The following is a 17,708-nucleotide window of genomic DNA, read 5'->3' as shown; positions in this document are numbered from 1 at the left end:
ACATAATAACTCCAATCTATGCATTAATACAACTTTACACACAGGAATGTTTCTTATTATGTATATCTACATTGCCCAGAACATCATGGGCTGACTGCAAGTTAGACCCAGAGGTGCTATTTTAGTTATCAAACTCGGGTTAAAAATCTACCCTTGGAAGCAATGCAAGCCTCTTATTTGTACCTTGTGTAATATTTAGTGCTGCGCAGAGCAGTAAGAAGCAGCATTGCAAGATCTAAGCAGCTTTGGCAAGTCTTTTCAAATACATCTCATAAAAGGGGGAGCAAAAGAGATATTTCATCCAGCTAACTGTTATTTATAAAAGGCATAAAACCGATGTGGAGGCCACAGAACAGGGAAACACAGTGGAAAAAATATGAGAAAGAAAGAGAGAGAGAGAGAAAGAAGAAAAACTGACCATGTCTTGGTGTTGTTCCAAAACCAGGATGACAGACTGGTTTCCCCTAGAGATGCTGAGCTGAGGACTGGGCAGGAGGCAGGCAGAGGTGTGCAGCTAATTAACGATGAGGGCAGTGTGTTAAAAAAGTAAAGTAGAAAATATAGAATAATAAGCAAATATTTATCTATTTGTTGTAGGAGGGCTGTGCAGAGGAATGAGGATGGGAATTGCCTTGCATTCATCTAGTTGATCCCGTCTGAGCTAGGTATCTACGTTTCTACATCACTACAGGATCCGATTGCCCACCTGTGGGTGCTTAGTGCCATTCGAGATCTTCTAGGGTATCTGAGACATGACCAGGACCACAGATGTGACACAGTCCCGTGGGAATTCTGCACATTTCTGGAGCAGCAACTGGAAACCAAGCAGAACATTAGGAAGGGCAACCAGCTCAGCTGTAGGTAGACCCTTGTATGAAATGAGAGGGATACAGCCTGGTCACATAGGACCAAGATGTTTGCTGAACGTGCACTGAAACAGAGAGAGGATAGTGAAAATGTAAGTCCCAGGTATCAAATGTGGCCACAGCAGGGATCATTAACTTCATTGTCAAGGGAAGCAGCAAGCTGATTAAAGAGAAGACCTCTAGCTTGTGTCAGGGATTAAATAAAGCATCTGGAGCCAGCCAGCCAGAGTCAGAGCTTGCTTAAGGTGGGATGGGCTTTCACAGTGCAAGGCAGCAGCAAAGGGCCAGCAGTGTCATCTGCTATAAACACTGGGTCCCCTGGAAAGCAACACTTCTGAAACACCAAGGGAAGATACAGCACCCTAAAGTCACGATGTCTTCACCTGAGTTAGACCTGCATTTATGGCAATTACGTGTTCCTTCCACCCTAGAGATCTCAGGGGATGGGAGGAAATTAAATAATAATAAGTTATTAAGCAAGGTTTGAACCTTTACACTGAACTTTCTCCTTGTGCCCTCCCTATTTCTGTCCTGGCAATCTGTTTTTGCTCTCAGCTCAAATAACCAAAGAAGAATTTTGCTGTAAGAAATGATCTTGTAATCCAAGGCAACTTGATCCATACAGAGGTTTACTAACTTGCTCGAAGGCTTCTCCCACCCTTGTAAAGCAAGAGTCCACGCAGGAACAGGAGCAGAATCCTAATATTTAATTACTGGCTGCAGTACACATGCAATTATTTACAATGCACTTTCAATGATTATTCATAGGTTTCGTACTGGGGGGAGGGAGGAGGTCACCAGGTTGCAAACAAGCCTGAAATTCAGAATTGCTTACTGAGGAGAGCTGGGGGAAGATGATTATGATGGATAATACAAGAGAAGAGCATAAGGGAAATTGATTATGAAGGGTTACCAGGAACATGTGGACTATTAAAAACTCTATTGCACATCAATGAATTTCAAACACTTAAATCAACAGGACCTTTAAAGGGAAATCACATTGTCTATCATCCAATCAGTGTAGGTAACAGTGTGGTTGGTCTCTCTTCCCTGCTCTCTGTTGACTTCAGTTTCCCAGCTTAGAGAAGTTTAATGTTTAATCTGATATTAAATATCATGAAGTTTGAATAGACCAGAGGCAGCTGAAAAAGCCAGAAGCAATAAAGTTCAGCTTTCCTACTAACCATCTATATAAAGTCCAGCTAATCATGGCTCTCCTTGAACGGCATTTGTTATTTCAATAACTCTTTTTTCCCCCACATGGCACATTGATGCTGCTCTCAGCCCTGTGCTGCTCTGCTGAAGACAACACAAAATTGTGCCAGCAACCGGCTGTGAGGACCTCTTCCTCCATCACACGATGAAAAGTAATTCAGAGCTGTTTGGGACCTGGCCAGGGACAATACTACCAGTCAAGTCCAGTTCCCCTGCTGCCTTTCACCTTATAGAGTCATACTTCTGTTTGCAAGTGCTATTGCAGCCAGGGGCCAGCGTTCCTGGCTGTGCGCGGGGATAAACAATAATGCAAAGGGCTGCAGCAGCTGCTTTTCATCTTCAAAGTGTTTTTTCAGCTGTGGGTAAACTCAAGGTTCCCAGCGTCCAAGGAAGAATTACGCTCCTACAGTATTTCCCCGTGACACCCCACTCAATAGCAGAAAGGTCTCAATGAAGAAGAAGGTTGGGAATCACCAAATGAGGTAGAGACCACAGTGCCCTGGGGAAAAGAAGATTGCTACACCCATTTAAACCACAGAAACCATGAGGGAGAAATGACAGCCAGGAGGGAACGGGCATGATCCTGCCTCCAGACCCACCCATAAAGAGCTGGCACAATCTCAGAGGAAGATCCTGCTGGAAATGCAGAAGATGGGCACTTTTAGGATGTCAGTGTGAGTGAAAGCTCCCTTGCTTGTGTGGTCTCTTCATTGAGTTGTTAGCAGCTGTTATGGAGTAAACGAGGTCAAAGAGAGGCAGCAAATTAGGGTAGGCATTGTGATTGTAGGAATGAAGGGTCCGTGTCAGATGAACAGAGGGTGGATTTGGTCATTGATCGGAACAGAGCTCATATGCATAGTCTAAAAGTGGGTCAGCGTAAGGTTATTTGGAGCAAAAAACACCCATGGGTGGAAAAGGGGAAAGGTCTGAAGCACTTGGCTGCTCCCCTATCAGGATTGGAGTTACAGCCAGGATGCGTGACCATCACCGTTCTGCTGTGGTCAGCAAGGAGTTGATTAAATCCCTCAGCGCTGCTGGCGTGAGCGAGGCAGGGGCCCTTCAGAAAGCAAAAGGACTATTTGATTTACAAGTTCAGAGGCCAGGAGGTCAGAGCTGACCTCCTCCCTCACACAGGCCAAAGGATTGCATCTACTTACAATGCTAACAGCCCCTGTAATTTGTCTTTGGCTCAAGTGTATTTTCCAGAGAAGAGCCCCCATTGATTAGAAGACCTCAAGAAAGAAATCTGTTATCATCCTGGGTAGTTTGTTCCAATGGTTAATCACCCTTCTTGCCAAAATGTGCTTCTTTTGGCTCCTTGGATTGTATCTGGCCCAACTTCTTTCCCCACCTCTTGTTACTGCTTTCCCTGTGGGGTTGAAATTTTTTTTTCCTCTCCTCTTGAAAACACTTTGATAACAGAATCACTGCACCACTCATCTCCCTTCTGCAACAACTTCATTCCTTAAAATCTCTGTCCCTGGAAGGTCTTCACAAAATTACCCCCACTTTTTTGGCATCCACCCCATCTGTGCTGGTTTGCTCCAGTGTCGAGTTTTCATTTCTGTGTCCATGAAAGGTTTGAGTCCTGCATACAACACCTTCTCAGCAAATCATCAGGACTACCTGTCTGCCATAGCCCCCAACTCCTCTCTCTGCCAAAACATCATCATTCTGTGACAAGGGATTCTGTTTTTCCTCCCATCCCAGGACCCTGCATTCAGATAAAGAAAAAGCTCATTGCATCTGCCTCACTTATGTACCAGTGATGAGGATTTGTGTCTTCAGTTACTCAATACCTCCACACTACAGATTATTATCTTGTCCAAGAACAGTATCAATATTTTTAAACATGCAATTAAAGACCCTATCAGAATGGATATGCACCAGGGGAAAGGAATTAAATCGCACAGACAGCCTTGGATCTGTCATCGCCTGTCTTTTGACTGCTTGGCTTTTCTACCTTAACCTTCTCTAATAAGATCAGACCATTCTCCCTCTCCTCCCCCACAAGATATTAGCAGGTGTAATGTACCTGTGCTGACCTCCCACAGTCCTCAGTATCTCCAAAATAAACACTTCACAGCTTTGCAAATTACCTTAGAGAGGGGCACAGGCATTTCATCTCTAGGCATTTCTGAACACCCTCACCCCCCCCAAATCCTCTACATCTAAAGAGCACGCATGGGATCAGCAGTGAACACCATGTTGTATGCTTTATGCCTCATGAGAGGACATGTAGCCTGTTTCGTAGAGGTGGCACGTATGCCTAGTGGGATGGTGTGGTCTATGCGCAACACATGAGGGCTCCTGGAAGTCCCTCAACCTTTCCATGCCTTAGTTTCCCCAGCCGGGAGGTGGGTTTGGAGATGTTGGCTTCTGCACACGGAGCTTTGAGACCCCAGGTTTACTGCCAGGTAAGTGACAGTCATGAGGTGTCTATTTCTAGTAGTTTTGGAGTGAACCTGGAGCACTCCAGAGCTAGGTCCAGGCATGGTACAGAGGTGTCTATGCATGCCCGGCTTACCTGGCCAAGGTGATTTGCTCATATGGCCTGACTGTGCCCAGGAGCAGATCCCAAAGCGCAGTGCTGTTGATGGCACAGAGGCCTCCGTTGTTGAAGAAGGAGCCAGTTCAGAAGCGTCTGATTAAATAAGGATGAAGTTCCTAAGTCCTTGAGAGGGTTTTGATCATTTCAGCCTGGCTTTGACTCTGTTCTGGATCTGGATCCACTTTCAAGGTGCCTCTGTGTCACTAGTGACCACAGCCATCCCCTCCGAAGCGTTCATGTCATACTTTACCCAATCCCAGTTTTCTTGCAGCTCTTGTGGGGCACTTTTTAGGGGCAGACTTAATGGGAACAGATTTGAGGTGGGTTGGACTTCTCCCTGGCCTGTGAAGCTCACCTGAGTTCAGCAAGCATGGTGCCCTTAAGATTCCTATATCTCCTGCAAGTCTAGGCTGATGGTTGGGGGCCAGGTATTGAACTAGATGATCCTCTTGCTAGTGATGCTGGTTGCAGACTCAGGTGTCCACTGGCTCTAAGTCATGAACCAGGCACCATTCCTCTCCATCCACCCCACACTTCAGACAGTTCCTCTTAGGTTGCTTCTGTGAGCTCGGAATTTCGTACTACACTTGTTCTGCATATTCCCAGCTCTTTGCAATGCCATTCTCTACGGAGAAATCCCCAATTTCATGAAATTAGAAGCTGGCACAACCGAGTGAAGACACAGCTGACTCAGACGACTGTACTGAAGCTATGCTGATTTACACCAGCCTGGGGGAAAGCCACAATAATTTTCCTCTCCTTTGACTGAGTAGCCACGGTGACAAGAGACTGAATAGATGACAAAATAAAACAGATCATGAATCTAGAACATGCAGCTGGAATTTCCCCAGTGGACTCACAATGTGAAACATCCAAAAAAAGGCCTGTGAAATATGAATTAATGTAAGGACAAGGTTTTAATCACAGTTACACAACTTTAAAGCCACAGTAATTCCACGAAGCTCAGTCTGGTGACTCTGGGTTTTTGCTAATATCACAGATGGCTCTAACGCACAAGGAACAGACCTTGGTCTTATTTTTTGGTGGTGTTAATTCTGCAGCGAAGTCAGCTGTGTATAAAAGCGTGACATTAAAGGTAAGTTTCATGAACTGGATGATTTGCTAGTGTGACTGGTCATCTCTGCTTCCTCTTCTGGACACACAAACATCCATACAGGGGAAGCTCTCGCCCTGCCAGTGGTCAGGAAGGTTGTTGCAAAGTCTCTGCTCTGAATATTCAGTGATGTCCTCTTTGTGGTGCAAATCAGGAGTGAAGGATAATAAAATGAAAATCAGGACACTTGGTTTTCATTTGCTGCTTGCTTATGTAGGACTGTGTCAAATGGAGCACCACGGACTGATCTCCTGCTGAGCACTGTAGGTATTTGGCTGCTCTGAGAGCAGAGCGAAGTCAGCCAAGCCACGTTCAGCAGCAGAAAATCATGAGATGAATGTGTCTGTCACATCCCTTGCCTTGTGGCACAATTTCCAGAACCAGCACGCGTGCCAGTTACATAGGACTTGCACACTACGGGCCAGACTCTTCCCTGGTGTCACCACAATAAAGCCACCAGGTCGCATGTGGGATCATGAGTTTTGGCTGGGGAGTAGAGGAAGCAGCAGCTTGAGCTTGATCTGCCCTGCTCCTCTCTGGGTGATAATGTAGGGACATCTCATGTCCATGTTGCCTCTTGCACCAGGAGTGACTTTGTACCATGGTGGCTCACACCCATGACCAGTCCCAACAGCCACCACTCAATGCAGCTCCAGTAAAGACAGACTCATACACCTCTACACCGCTGACTAACTCATACTTCATCCAGAGAGGAGAGGAAGAGTCACAGAAATGAGCAGTCCATGCTCTCCAGCTCCTTCCAGGCTGTACATCCAGGTTTCCTTCCTATGGAGACCAAAGCGCAGGTCAAAGTAGAGCCTGATGGGTGCTGAACCCTTGATGCAGTGTTGGACCAGGGCCCAGGCACAGCAATGGGCACAGGAATGAGAGATTTCTCCTGATCTTGTAGTCGGGGAGGCACGCTCCTAAACTTGTAAAATACTTCTGGAAATGAGGTTCCCACATCACATAAGTGCTTTTGAATACAGAGCTCATTATGTGAGAAGCACAGTGGTGCTCAGGTCCGGAAGAATGATAGATCAAGTGGGAAATCAATGTCACTGTTAGTAAATTAAGGAAAATACTGTATTGCCATTATATGTGTATGGCTGGGTAAAGGCACTGTCTCACGGCTATGGATGGAGAGGATAAGAGACCCCCTGTTAGCAGAAGAAAGCTGGTTGCTCTCATGCTTATAGAGAGAGTGGTGAGTTTGGAGGCTTAGTCCCAAGTTTAGCTGCAGAGTCACTCTACAAAGCAGAATTGGTTAGAAACCCCATTTAAACCAAAAAGGAAGTGTTCTCCTCAAATTGTATAACCAACCCTTCCCTCCCCCAAATGAAACAACCTCTTCCCTACATTTTACTTTGGGCAAGGCCTATTTTGAGGGGGCAAAGTTGTCCCAAATGGCATTTTTTAAAGAAAATCTATTATCATTAATAACAAGTTAATCCACATATTGACAGCAGCTCTGACCACTGAATTCATTCCTAAACATGGATTGGGATAGTCTAGGGTCAAAAAAAAAAAAGCATCTTTTAACAGAAAGGGGACGTTCTCTGGAGATAACAGGACTCATTCAGCTGGTGATTTAAGGAAAACTGGAGATAGTGGGACACCAAGAGAAACAGCCAGCTGTAGCATTCCTGGGGAGCGAGGGCTGCCCGTCACTTAAAAGGTGTCCCCTTTTCGTCAGCCCAGCCTCATTGCACAAACTCAAACCCAAGGGCAGCACAGGGATTTTGGCAGAGGGAGTCCCTGAGCTCGAGGGATGTAGAAGCAGCAGTGGGACACGTATGACTCTCAATCTCCACATCAGCCTTGCTGTGACACGTGAGAAACTCAGTGGCTTTTGTTGCTTGTTTACAATGAAGTTTTTTGTCCAGGTAATTTAAACTGGTTCCTTTTCCAGTTTGGGGGAGATGCCCAAAAATAATCTCTCCAAGCACTGTCTCCCAAACTGCTGTGGGATCAGGCATTTCTTTTTACCCACCCAAAGCCCTGGCCTTGCATAGAGCAAATGGAGATGCATGGACAAAAAAAAGACCATAGATACTTTTGCCATTAAATTGAAAACCCAAATGTCCCCAAACTAAGAGAAACGTGGCCTCTGAACTGTGGCCACAGTGAGTCCTGCAGTCTGGCTCACTTCTGCTCTGTTTTGCAGCTGGAGTTCATCTCCCAGCATGCACTACAGATGCAGCCTAGGATCCAAACCACCTCCTTTTCGGCCAAAAAACATTTTCTCTTTTGCCAAAAATTCAGCTGGCTGCTGGGATTGTCTTTCTTGCCTCTGGTTTTATCAATATTTCCCACAGAGAAGAAACAAACTCCAAAGGTTTTGCAACCTGCTCTGCTCGGTTACAATAACCGCCTGCTCAGTGGGTTTTGTTTTAAGGCTGAGGCTGCCCTGTGGCCGGGGTCCGGACTGCCCTCACAGCAAGCTCCTGCCTCGTTTTTGAAGTGAGTCATAAGCTGCCCGGGTGGTCTTTGGATGCAGCCTACAAAGGGCTTTTTTATCAGACCGACCACACAGGGCCACAGCCAAAACGCTCTTCGGTCATGCATATGCAATAATGCAAATGCATTATACAGCACACGCAATACCCATCTGCAATGCAATGTATGCAATACAGCATATGCAACATAGCGTGTGCCATACAGCCCTTGGTGTGTTCGGTGGCTGCAGTGTCTGGTGACAAGCTCTAACCAGATGCCATTTATTTATTGAATCCCCAGTATGTTGGAAGGATATTTCTATCAGTCCTTTCTTATGCAGGCAAACTTGGTTTTGTGGTCACCGAGATCCAGGTGGGGGGACCTTTGGGTTTTGCAAGGATAAGAGAAGGTTGAAGAATTTACTGAAGTCTGGACAGTTTAGGAACCTTGTACCTGGGCTTCTCTGAGGCCTGAGTCAAAACCAAGGGGTTTGACTTGCAGTCGCACTCATCCCTGACAGATGTGCATCCAACTTGCACTTCACACACCTCCATGATATCTACGGCTCCAGTGTTTCTCCTTCCCAGTGCTCAGAAAGTGCTTCCTAACTCCTGACCTTGCCTCATGTTAAGCCCATGATTTCTTGCCCTTTATAAAAGGATGCAAGGGATGGATTATCTCCTCTGCTGCTCCAGGCTGTATCGCCCTGCACTTCTTCTCCAGACTAAATGAACCCTACTTCTCCAATATTTACACTCTGCCTTTGACAAGGGCTGGGGCCCAATGATAGCCAGCGATGTCCGAGCATATTGAAAACGTGCATTTCTTCTTTCAGGCCGAGACATTTTCAATTATTACCCCATTTTACTGGTGCCACCAAGACCCATTGCCAGTCACAAATCAGCACCAGAGGAAGGAAAACCCAGGAGCTGTAACTTTGATTTTTGGTGGGTCTATCCAGTATAAGAAAAACAAAGCCAATGCAAGGCAGGGCAAGGTTTATCAAGACGTCAGAATAGCTACAGCTTCTCACTTTTCACCACCATTTTAGCTAGCCCAGGGCAGATCTAGGGAAGAGTCCATATCCAGACAAACCATCCTACAATCGCTAGCAAAGACTTGCTTGCCTTCAAAGGAAAATCCCCTTTTTCACAACAGATCCCCGGTTCTCCTCTGCTCCCCAGCTAACCTGCAAAAAGCCAGGTACAGAGAGGACACGTTACGTAGAGAATTCGGTAAGGCAGAGCTTGCTGAAAACAACTTTGTGCTCCCTTCCCCCTTTGGTCATGTACACTTAGTAAATGTGCTTTTAATCTCATTAATGTTGTTTGAAAGAAGCAGGAGTGGATGAATCATCTGATGCAAATGGAATAGTTTAGGGAATACATGCATTTTCATTAGCCTAACTTCTCCTCCAGCACTATGTATTAGCATGGAATTAACCCATTAATTCTATTGATTTCTATTAATATTGTGCATTCCATCAGTGCTCGAATCCCCATGGACTCCCAAGCCCTCTCCAACCATCTATAGGAACTGGCTTGTTTAATCAACATTGCAAAACTAATCGAGGCAACCGTTTGGGTCATGAAGTGAAGAAGAAAATTGTTTCTAATTGAGAGTACAGGAGGAATTTGGGGAGGCAGGATATAATTATTACTGCTGGAACAGGGCCAGGATACCAGCAATCACACTCTACTGATCTCGCCAAAAGTGCCATGGGATTTGTTGTAAGCACAACCGATGGAGGCAAGAGCAGATTATTTCACCTGTTCTCCTGTCCCAAAATCCAGCCAACACCATACTGGTGGGAAAATTGTACCCTAAAATCCACCGGGATCTTATCAAATATCTCCTGTCTATCTGTCACAGGCATTCATCAACCTCTATCGCAGCAGCATCCCATTACCTTATTGTACCCCCGTAGGTACCTTCACAACACACTCTTTGCCCTGTGCAGATCTGCTGTGCCATTTCTGGCCACACTTTTCCTGTCACGGTGGCATTGATGGACGTTGTCTGGGATGGAGTCACCGAAGATAGCAGTCTCTCCTACACCGTGGTGAGAGGAGGTGGTCAAAGTGCCATGTCCCCATGTAGAACAAGGAAAACTACCCGTATCTCTGCAACGCCAAACATCTCCCTGCCAGTTTAGTGCAGTTACACGAAGGGACGGCGTCACTCAGAGAAGTGTGGTAATCAAGGGATGGGGAGGATCTCTGGAGACTGTCAAAGTCAAAGCAGGGTCACAAAGATGGTCTTTCATGTTTCTAGCTCAAAGCCGCTGGGTTTTCCTTACTGCTCAGGTAGCAGGGTGGCTCTGCCTCTTGTAGCCTTTTGCTTGGAGGAGAGGATAAACAAGGCCTTTTATGTAAAAACCAGATGAAAACAAACACGACAAAGTTGCTCTTTAAACTTAGCTTGTTCACCAACATCTAGTTCTAGCAGTCTCCTCCCTGGGCAATAAGTGCAGTGAGCTCGCCCTCCCGTTGACTATGCATGCTGAGACCATATCCGTGACATTTTTTACAGCACTTTTCCAGCAATATTTCGTCCTAAATTGTCTTTGCAAAAGGCTCTCTTTATTCCCCTCATCATAAGCCCTGCCTCATTTTCAGCAGCAAGCTGAATCCTATCTCTTGCATCCTGGCCTAATTATTAAACAACCCTGTCAAAGTATTCAGTCGTTTGCTGATATTTTACTCACAATTAGAAGTATGAATGTGCTCCATTAGGCTTCTAATATCCTTTATGTTCAGCCTGACATTTGGGGAGCCGTTTTATTACAGCTGACACTCTGGGAAATGGGGCTGTCATAGTTAGCATCAGTAATGGTGTTATTGACCCCAATTTTATGAATGCAGGAGGATGTCTGAATGTTACACACTCAGGTATCCAGAGGGTTCTCACTGTCTCACACCAATGTCTGCTCTGGGAGCTCACACCCCTACCTTTCTGTGAAAATATGGGGTTTTTTCTCACTCCCCTAAAGCCCAGAGACACTTTTCTGATCAAATGTTTGGCAACCAGTTAACACGCAAAAAAAAAGCCCGTCAAAATAGTGGGGATTAAGGTCAAGTTTCTCATTGAAAAGCCTGCTGGCATGTTGATAAGCATCAAACACAACTGGGAATCCTCAGGGTTGTTCCCACTTCTGAAATAGACTGGTGGCACAGTCCTGGGCAAGTTACTTCTCTGTTATTTCACTCTGGGTCTGACGGTGATGGCACGGCAATTTTTGTAGCACGGGAGGCTATGAAGTCCCCTCCATGTCACCACCTCTCACTAAAGCATAGGGAGAGATGGTCCCTTCCGTGAAGGTCTTCACGACCAAGGCAGAAAGCCCTGATCCTAACAAAAAGGATAATTTGAAAGCTGAGATTAGGACATGGGTATTCTGAGCCACAGCTCACAGTTGCAAACCACTTATACCTCATTCTTGCCGTAGAGATTTGGCTGACTCTACTGTTGTTTTTCTGGCAACTCATTAAATGGTTCTCAGTCAACAGTAGGTGCTCATGGGGCCTTTCTGGTGCCCATCATGGAACAATCCCAGAGCGATCCCAGCCAGAATAAACCTGGGGAAAGGGAAGCAGCAGTGAGCTGCTGTACCAACATCTGACTGCTGAGCATCAGTAAACCAGTCCTCCATCCCCACCTGCCCTGACTAACACTTGGGTCCTTCTCTCTGACCACCCACAGGCACCTGGAGTAGCTCTTTGAAGAGGTTCTGGATGGGGCTACGTCGGCATAACCCGAACTGCCACATTTCTGAGACTGCATCTGGGGTGAGTTACAACAGGAGGGCCTGAACTTACCCCTGCTAGGTCTTTTAAGCAGTGACTGCAAGAGCAGGCTCAGTGGCAAATCCAGATGGAATTTGCAAAAAACATGTCTGACTGATGCTTTTCCCCTTTCTTCCTTAGCAGTTATGATGCACAGACTCCTATAATTTCATATAACAAGGAAATTCTCCCCTTTTCTCTCCCCTCTTTTCCCAGCACCACATGAGCACCTCGGGACAAAACCTGGGCATTTTGGAACACAGTGAAACACCCAGTTCTCATCAAGCTGAGGTTATTGCTGAAATTTTGCTCCACTTCGGTGCTAAAATGTGGAATTCCTTGCATCGAGGGTAGTTATTGTACTCCAAAGCCTTTTTAAAATAATAAAAAGAAGGAGCCATTCATCCATCACTGTGGGGATTTTAACGCAAGGAGACAGGGCAGGCATGGACCTGACAGGGTGAGATGGCTTCCCCGGGGAACACAAAAAGTCAGTGGCAGAGAAGGGACAGCCCAAACTCCCCTGAGCCCCAGAACAGTCCTGTGGCTTCAAGTTTTCACACACTGAGAAATTAAGCTGAGCCTTGGGCTTGGATCCAGTCTGCCTCTGCTTTGTGGCTGCTGCTCTGCCTTCAGATAAATATCTGTTAATAGGAGTAAGGAAGACAGAGACAGACTCTTCCCAGTAGTGCCCAGTGAGAGGACTGGAGGCAATGGGCAGAAACTGAAACCCAGGAATTTCCACTAAACAGAGGAAAAACATTTTTTTTACTGTGAGGGTGACTGAAGACTGGAACAGGTTGCCCAGAAAAGCTGTAGGCTCTCCATCCTTGTAGATACTTAAAACTCAGTTGGACACAGTCCTGGGCAATTGGCTCTAGCCACCGTGCTTGAGGATGGGGGTTGGACTAGATGATCTCCAGAGGTCCTTTCCAACCTCAATGTTTCCATGCAATGCCATATCATTATCTGTAATGATAATGGATGATTTCCCAGAATGGGCTGGAAAATGCAGGCTCTGAGCAGAGGCTGAAAGGATGGAGATCATGAAGGAGCTACACAGGTTCTCTGGTAACTCCAGGATATTTGGCACCCTGAAGGTGGCTGCCTGCAACTACTCCTGGCATAACAGTGGTCTGCCTCTCAGAGGTGCCAAGCGTTGTCTGTGTTCCTCCAAAATCAGGGAATCGAAGGGGGAAAGTCAGCACCTTTCCAAATCAGGCTGCTTATTTGGTGTCCAGGGATTCAATCTGAGCTGCTATGTCTGGAAAAGTTGGGCTTGCACTGCATTGCGTATCTCCAGCCTTCCTCCAAAACTGGCTAACCGGCCAAATGTCCTTGAGCATTTCATCCGTGGCAGAAAGTCCTTCCAGCCACCACCAGCTACAGGGACCAGGAGAGGGAAATGCCGGTGTCACCATCGAGAAGGGACTTCTTTAGCCAGTTTGGGGTTGGAGCGTGGAGCTCAGTGTCACAGAGCAGGTCTGTAAGGCAGTAACATGTCTCAGCTCCCATCGTAACCAGTAGAGAGAGTGGGCAGGATCCATGTGCCCATACAGAGGTGCTCCATGCCCTTTGGATGCCATAAAGCATGCAGGGGCTCTATCCTTAGGAGCTCCCACCTCTTCCCAAGAAGGAAAGGAAGCTTTCAGACCAAATCACCATTCAAAAAACCACAGAAGTAGTTCTCTTTTTTTCCAGCTGGGTCTGCCTCTGGCTGACCACACTGATCCAGCCCCATAGCACCCCACGCTGATACTGAGTGAAGTTTAAACGTCTCTTCTGCTTGCCATAGCTTCCCCCCAACACACACACATACCCTTCTGCAACAACAAAGCTCCAGCTTCTGCCTCTGAAAATTAAATCTTATCTCCTCAAACCACTCCAGCTCCGCACACCTAGGATCCCATCTCTCCCTCTCATCTGACTTTAATAACAACACCATTCCCCTCAGAAGGAGGAGGATGGAGCCCAGATTAAAAGAAGCTGTTTAGCTGGCAGCAATATTACCTTCCTTTGCCCTTTGATTTTTGATTTTTTTTGTTGTTGTCGCTCTTGCATTTTTTATTGAGCACCCGGGCTGAATGGCTGAATAAAATCGAACTTCCCAGCTGAGACCGCAGATGCTCAGCTGTGCATACCTTAGGGAAAAACGTGTGCTATTTCCATTTTGGCCAATTATTATGCAGGGGAATCTTTTATCCTGGTGGGAAGGTGGATAGGAGGAAGAAAAGCCTTTGGAGGTGCCATTTATCTTTTAAAGGAATGCTGGCCATTTAAAATTGTTGAGCCAAAACTTCAGCAGTCAGGAATCAGCAGAAATCCTTCATAAATACGGAGATGAAGAGCTAAGAAATTAACTGGGAATCTGGGCGTTTGGGTGTGGATATGCCTATGTTTATTTATATATCGCTGCAATTCTCTTTAGTGGGGGTATTTGGGGTTTGTACTTTTTTGCCTTTTCATTTTTTCTTTTCCCCTGGACATTGGAAATCAACTGATTTGCTTGGGATCACATTTCTATGATTTAAATTAATCCCAGGACAGCAAGCACTCCTTCCTTCCACCCTTGCCAAGTGTGCATAGGTCTTGCACTGCTGCTCTTTGTACAAGCACAAACTCCAGACTCACAGAGCTACTTTTCTTGTTTGTGCTCAGTTAGACTTTCCAGACCACCTCCCTTTCCTGCTCTCCCTCTTATTCTTCCTTGTTCTGTTATCTCACAACTGGGTCTCAGCCTCAGGGCCTGTTTGAGGTCCGTGGTCTCACCCTGAGATGGGTTACTTCCCTGCATATTCAGTGATTAAAGGAAAATTTGTTGTCAAACATAAACCATTACATTAGGCAACTTTGCAAAGTTGGGGTCTTATGAAGTTGCTACGATTTCCCCTGTGTCAATCAGCAAATGAAGGTGACATTTGAGTCCTGAGAAAATCAGTTATCTGGGGGCAGGAGCTGGTGCTCTTGATCTCCTGCAAGACCTAGAATCATTTTGAACACTGTAGAAGAAACTGGGAGTAACTTGTCACGATGCACTTGCTCCCTGTTGGATTTCAAAAGCTTCAGAGGTAAGTTGACAAAGCTTTTTTGGGAATAAAGTAGTAATCTTCCCCCATCTGGGACCAAAATTAAACCAGTCCACTAACAAAATCATTCTACAGGAGTTTATAAAAGCCCCTTTAAATCCACCCCAGTCTCAACCATTCAAGCACTATCGTATCCATCCCTGCACACACATGCTGGGAAAAGTCCTTCCCGGTGCTGCCATGAGTCCTGCAGCATCTCTCCACCCTGACCATGTCCACAGAGGTGGACCCCTCCACCTTTTCACCTCCATCCTTGCATAGACCTGAGACAGCCCAGCAAGGACCAGTCCGCCCAGCTCAGCAGGGACTGAGCAGCCGGACCAGGGCGGGAAAGGAAGAGCATGGGGCTGGTGGATTCAGAGACGAGTCATTAGTTTTGCCCCAAAGGGATGGGTGAAAAGCTTGTCCTTAACTTCGTTCAGAGCATGTAAGAAGCATTTTCACTCCAAGCATATAAATGAGCTCTTCAGAGCCTGCCCCTCCATCCCTCCTGCCCCAAGGTACCGACTCAGGGCTCCATGCTGTGAATGCTGCCATGGACTTCAGGTAGCAGTGCTTTTTCTCCCTCCTCACTTAGAAAAGATATCACATCCCTTCTTACCCTAGGAGAGAGGCTTAAATCTTCCTTCTGCCCTCACCCTCCTGATTAGCATCAGAAAGCACCCTGGGCATGAATAACCCCAAGGACTAATCCTGGCAAACGATGTCGTCTTCTAATATACTGACACGCTCCCCCTTGTTTGCATTTGTCCTCTCCCTTCCTCCTCCCTCTTCTCAAAACATTTTCTCCTCCTACCGGGTTCATCTCTCCATCTGTTGTCCGTCCGTTTTCCCTCCCTGCCGGGCTGGGAAGACGCTGCGGGGTTGCGGGACAAGACTGGGCTTGTGCTCAAACCGAGCCTATCCTGCCAGCATCACCGAGCCCCTCTTCCCCCAGCACCTGCTCTGGGGAGCGTGGGTGCATTCATTGCTGCTTGCAATTAATTTCTTATGAAGTCAGAGTGGTGGCCGCAGAGGAAGGATGAGTCTGGGGAGGCTGATGCTTTCCGTTCAGTGGTTTGGGGTTTGCTCTTCCAGCTCCCCCGTTAACCGAATTGCAGCTTTAACTCTGTCCATCCGTGGAGCTTGGGCTGGAAGCGCACAGCAAGAGAAGAGCAAAGCAGAAGTCCTGGATCGAGGATGCCTGTCCAGGTGGGATGAAGCTGCAGCATCCCCTGGGGCTGTTAAACAGAAGGGACTGGGTACAACCCCTGAGTGGTTAGAAAGTTTTTAAGCTGCTGATAATGTTAAGCTGGGAGCAGAGGGAAGGATCGTGCTGGACAGACCTTTGCTCTATAGTCCTTAAATCACACATTGACCCCACAAAGTGGCGTTTAACCTCCTCTGACCCAGATTTACATAGCAGCAGCCATTCAAAGGAGCATCTCAGCCAGCAGCCTGTGTGCAGCAGTGACCAACAGAAGATGGCTGGGGAAGACTATGAAAATGGAATCAGTGCATGATACTATCCTCTGATACCCCTCCAGCCTTCAGCTGTTTTCATCCTATGGACACCCTGAGCAAAAAGTGGTTTCTATGCAAGGCAGCAAATCTCAGCAGTTTTCTCTCTGGGGAACCTGTCCAGTTTCCCCACAGATGCATGTAAACATCCACAATATCTTGCCATGAGCAGTTCCACAGGTTGTCTACCTGGCATCTGCATGATGCCATCTTGTACCATTCCAGAAGACCCAGCGAGCCTTGAAACATTTAGAAAGTGATCCTCAATGGAGTGACAAGGAGGATAAGCATCAATTAAAGACACAGGAGGGGGATCCCATCCCTACAACTTTACTTTTGATGGTTGTTTTATACTGAAATTCACACCAGGGAACTTCCACCCTGGGTCTCTGGGGGTCCTGTTATTACGACAGGGTTTCAGCTACCATGTCCCTCCTCTGTCTGTCCCGTGCCACCCGGCACCCCAAGGGATGGCTTACCAGCCTGCAAACCTTCTCCCTGGCCAGGGCTTAAATAAAGAGGATTTTTTCAGGCACAGGGTCACTCTTGCAAAAGCAACATTTCAAGAGCCTCTGCCCCTCTCTCCATGGGTACTGCAGAGGTATCTGCAATCTGAAATACCTTCTGATAGTGTGCTTCACCTCTAGCTAAAAGCAAGGTCTTCAGAAGACAAAGAAGATTGTGGGACAAATGTCCCCAAACCAGGACAAATATTGTTGCATGACATGGAAAAACACAAGCATAAAGCAGGACTATGACTGGAAAACATGCTCAGCCTCATCAACACCACTGACACTTTCAGATACACAACACACTGTTCATATTAAACTCAAAATCATCTGACCCCAGGGCTGTCCCTGTTGAAAGGTTGTTCAGGAGGATAAAAGTTCCCCTGACTTTTTAAGTAATATAAATAGGATACTGATAGGTGTTTGATAAAATGTGCAAAACAAATGCTGTGTAATGGAGAGTGTAAAAGCCTCCTTAAAAGATTTTAAATAAAGAAAAAAAATATGGAAAGGATGAAAAAGGAAATAATGTTTTGTGATGCCAGCAGACTTGTCCTGTGCAAACAAGAGGAAAAGGAGGGGGGGAAGAGTTGGATGATTTAACTACTTGGCTTTGGTTACTGGATCTTGTCTGCAAAATTTT

General features: G+C 46.4%; 1 protein-coding gene across 2 annotated transcripts in view; it reads right to left on the bottom strand.

The window, feature by feature from the left end:
* The window catches only part of GFRA4 (GDNF family receptor alpha 4), a 71,059-nt gene that overhangs the window by 29,772 nt on the left and 23,579 nt on the right, over positions 1 to 17,708 (bottom strand). Inside the window, exon 1 of one of the 2 annotated variants that reach the window (XM_075040508.1) lies at positions 707 to 754. The exons of the other annotated variant lie outside the window; for it this stretch is intronic. The gene's annotated coding sequence lies outside the window, so the exon portion shown is untranslated. Of the gene's footprint in view, positions 1 to 706; positions 755 to 17,708 lie in introns of those variants that run through there. 2 annotated transcript variants of the gene reach the window in all.

This window comes from Buteo buteo, chromosome 1, assembly GCF_964188355.1.
Source record: "Buteo buteo chromosome 1, bButBut1.hap1.1, whole genome shotgun sequence".
Lineage (NCBI taxonomy): Eukaryota > Metazoa > Chordata > Aves > Accipitriformes > Accipitridae > Buteo > Buteo buteo.
Note: the sequence above shows the minus strand (reverse complement) of the source record. Positions and strands in the feature narration are given on the sequence as shown.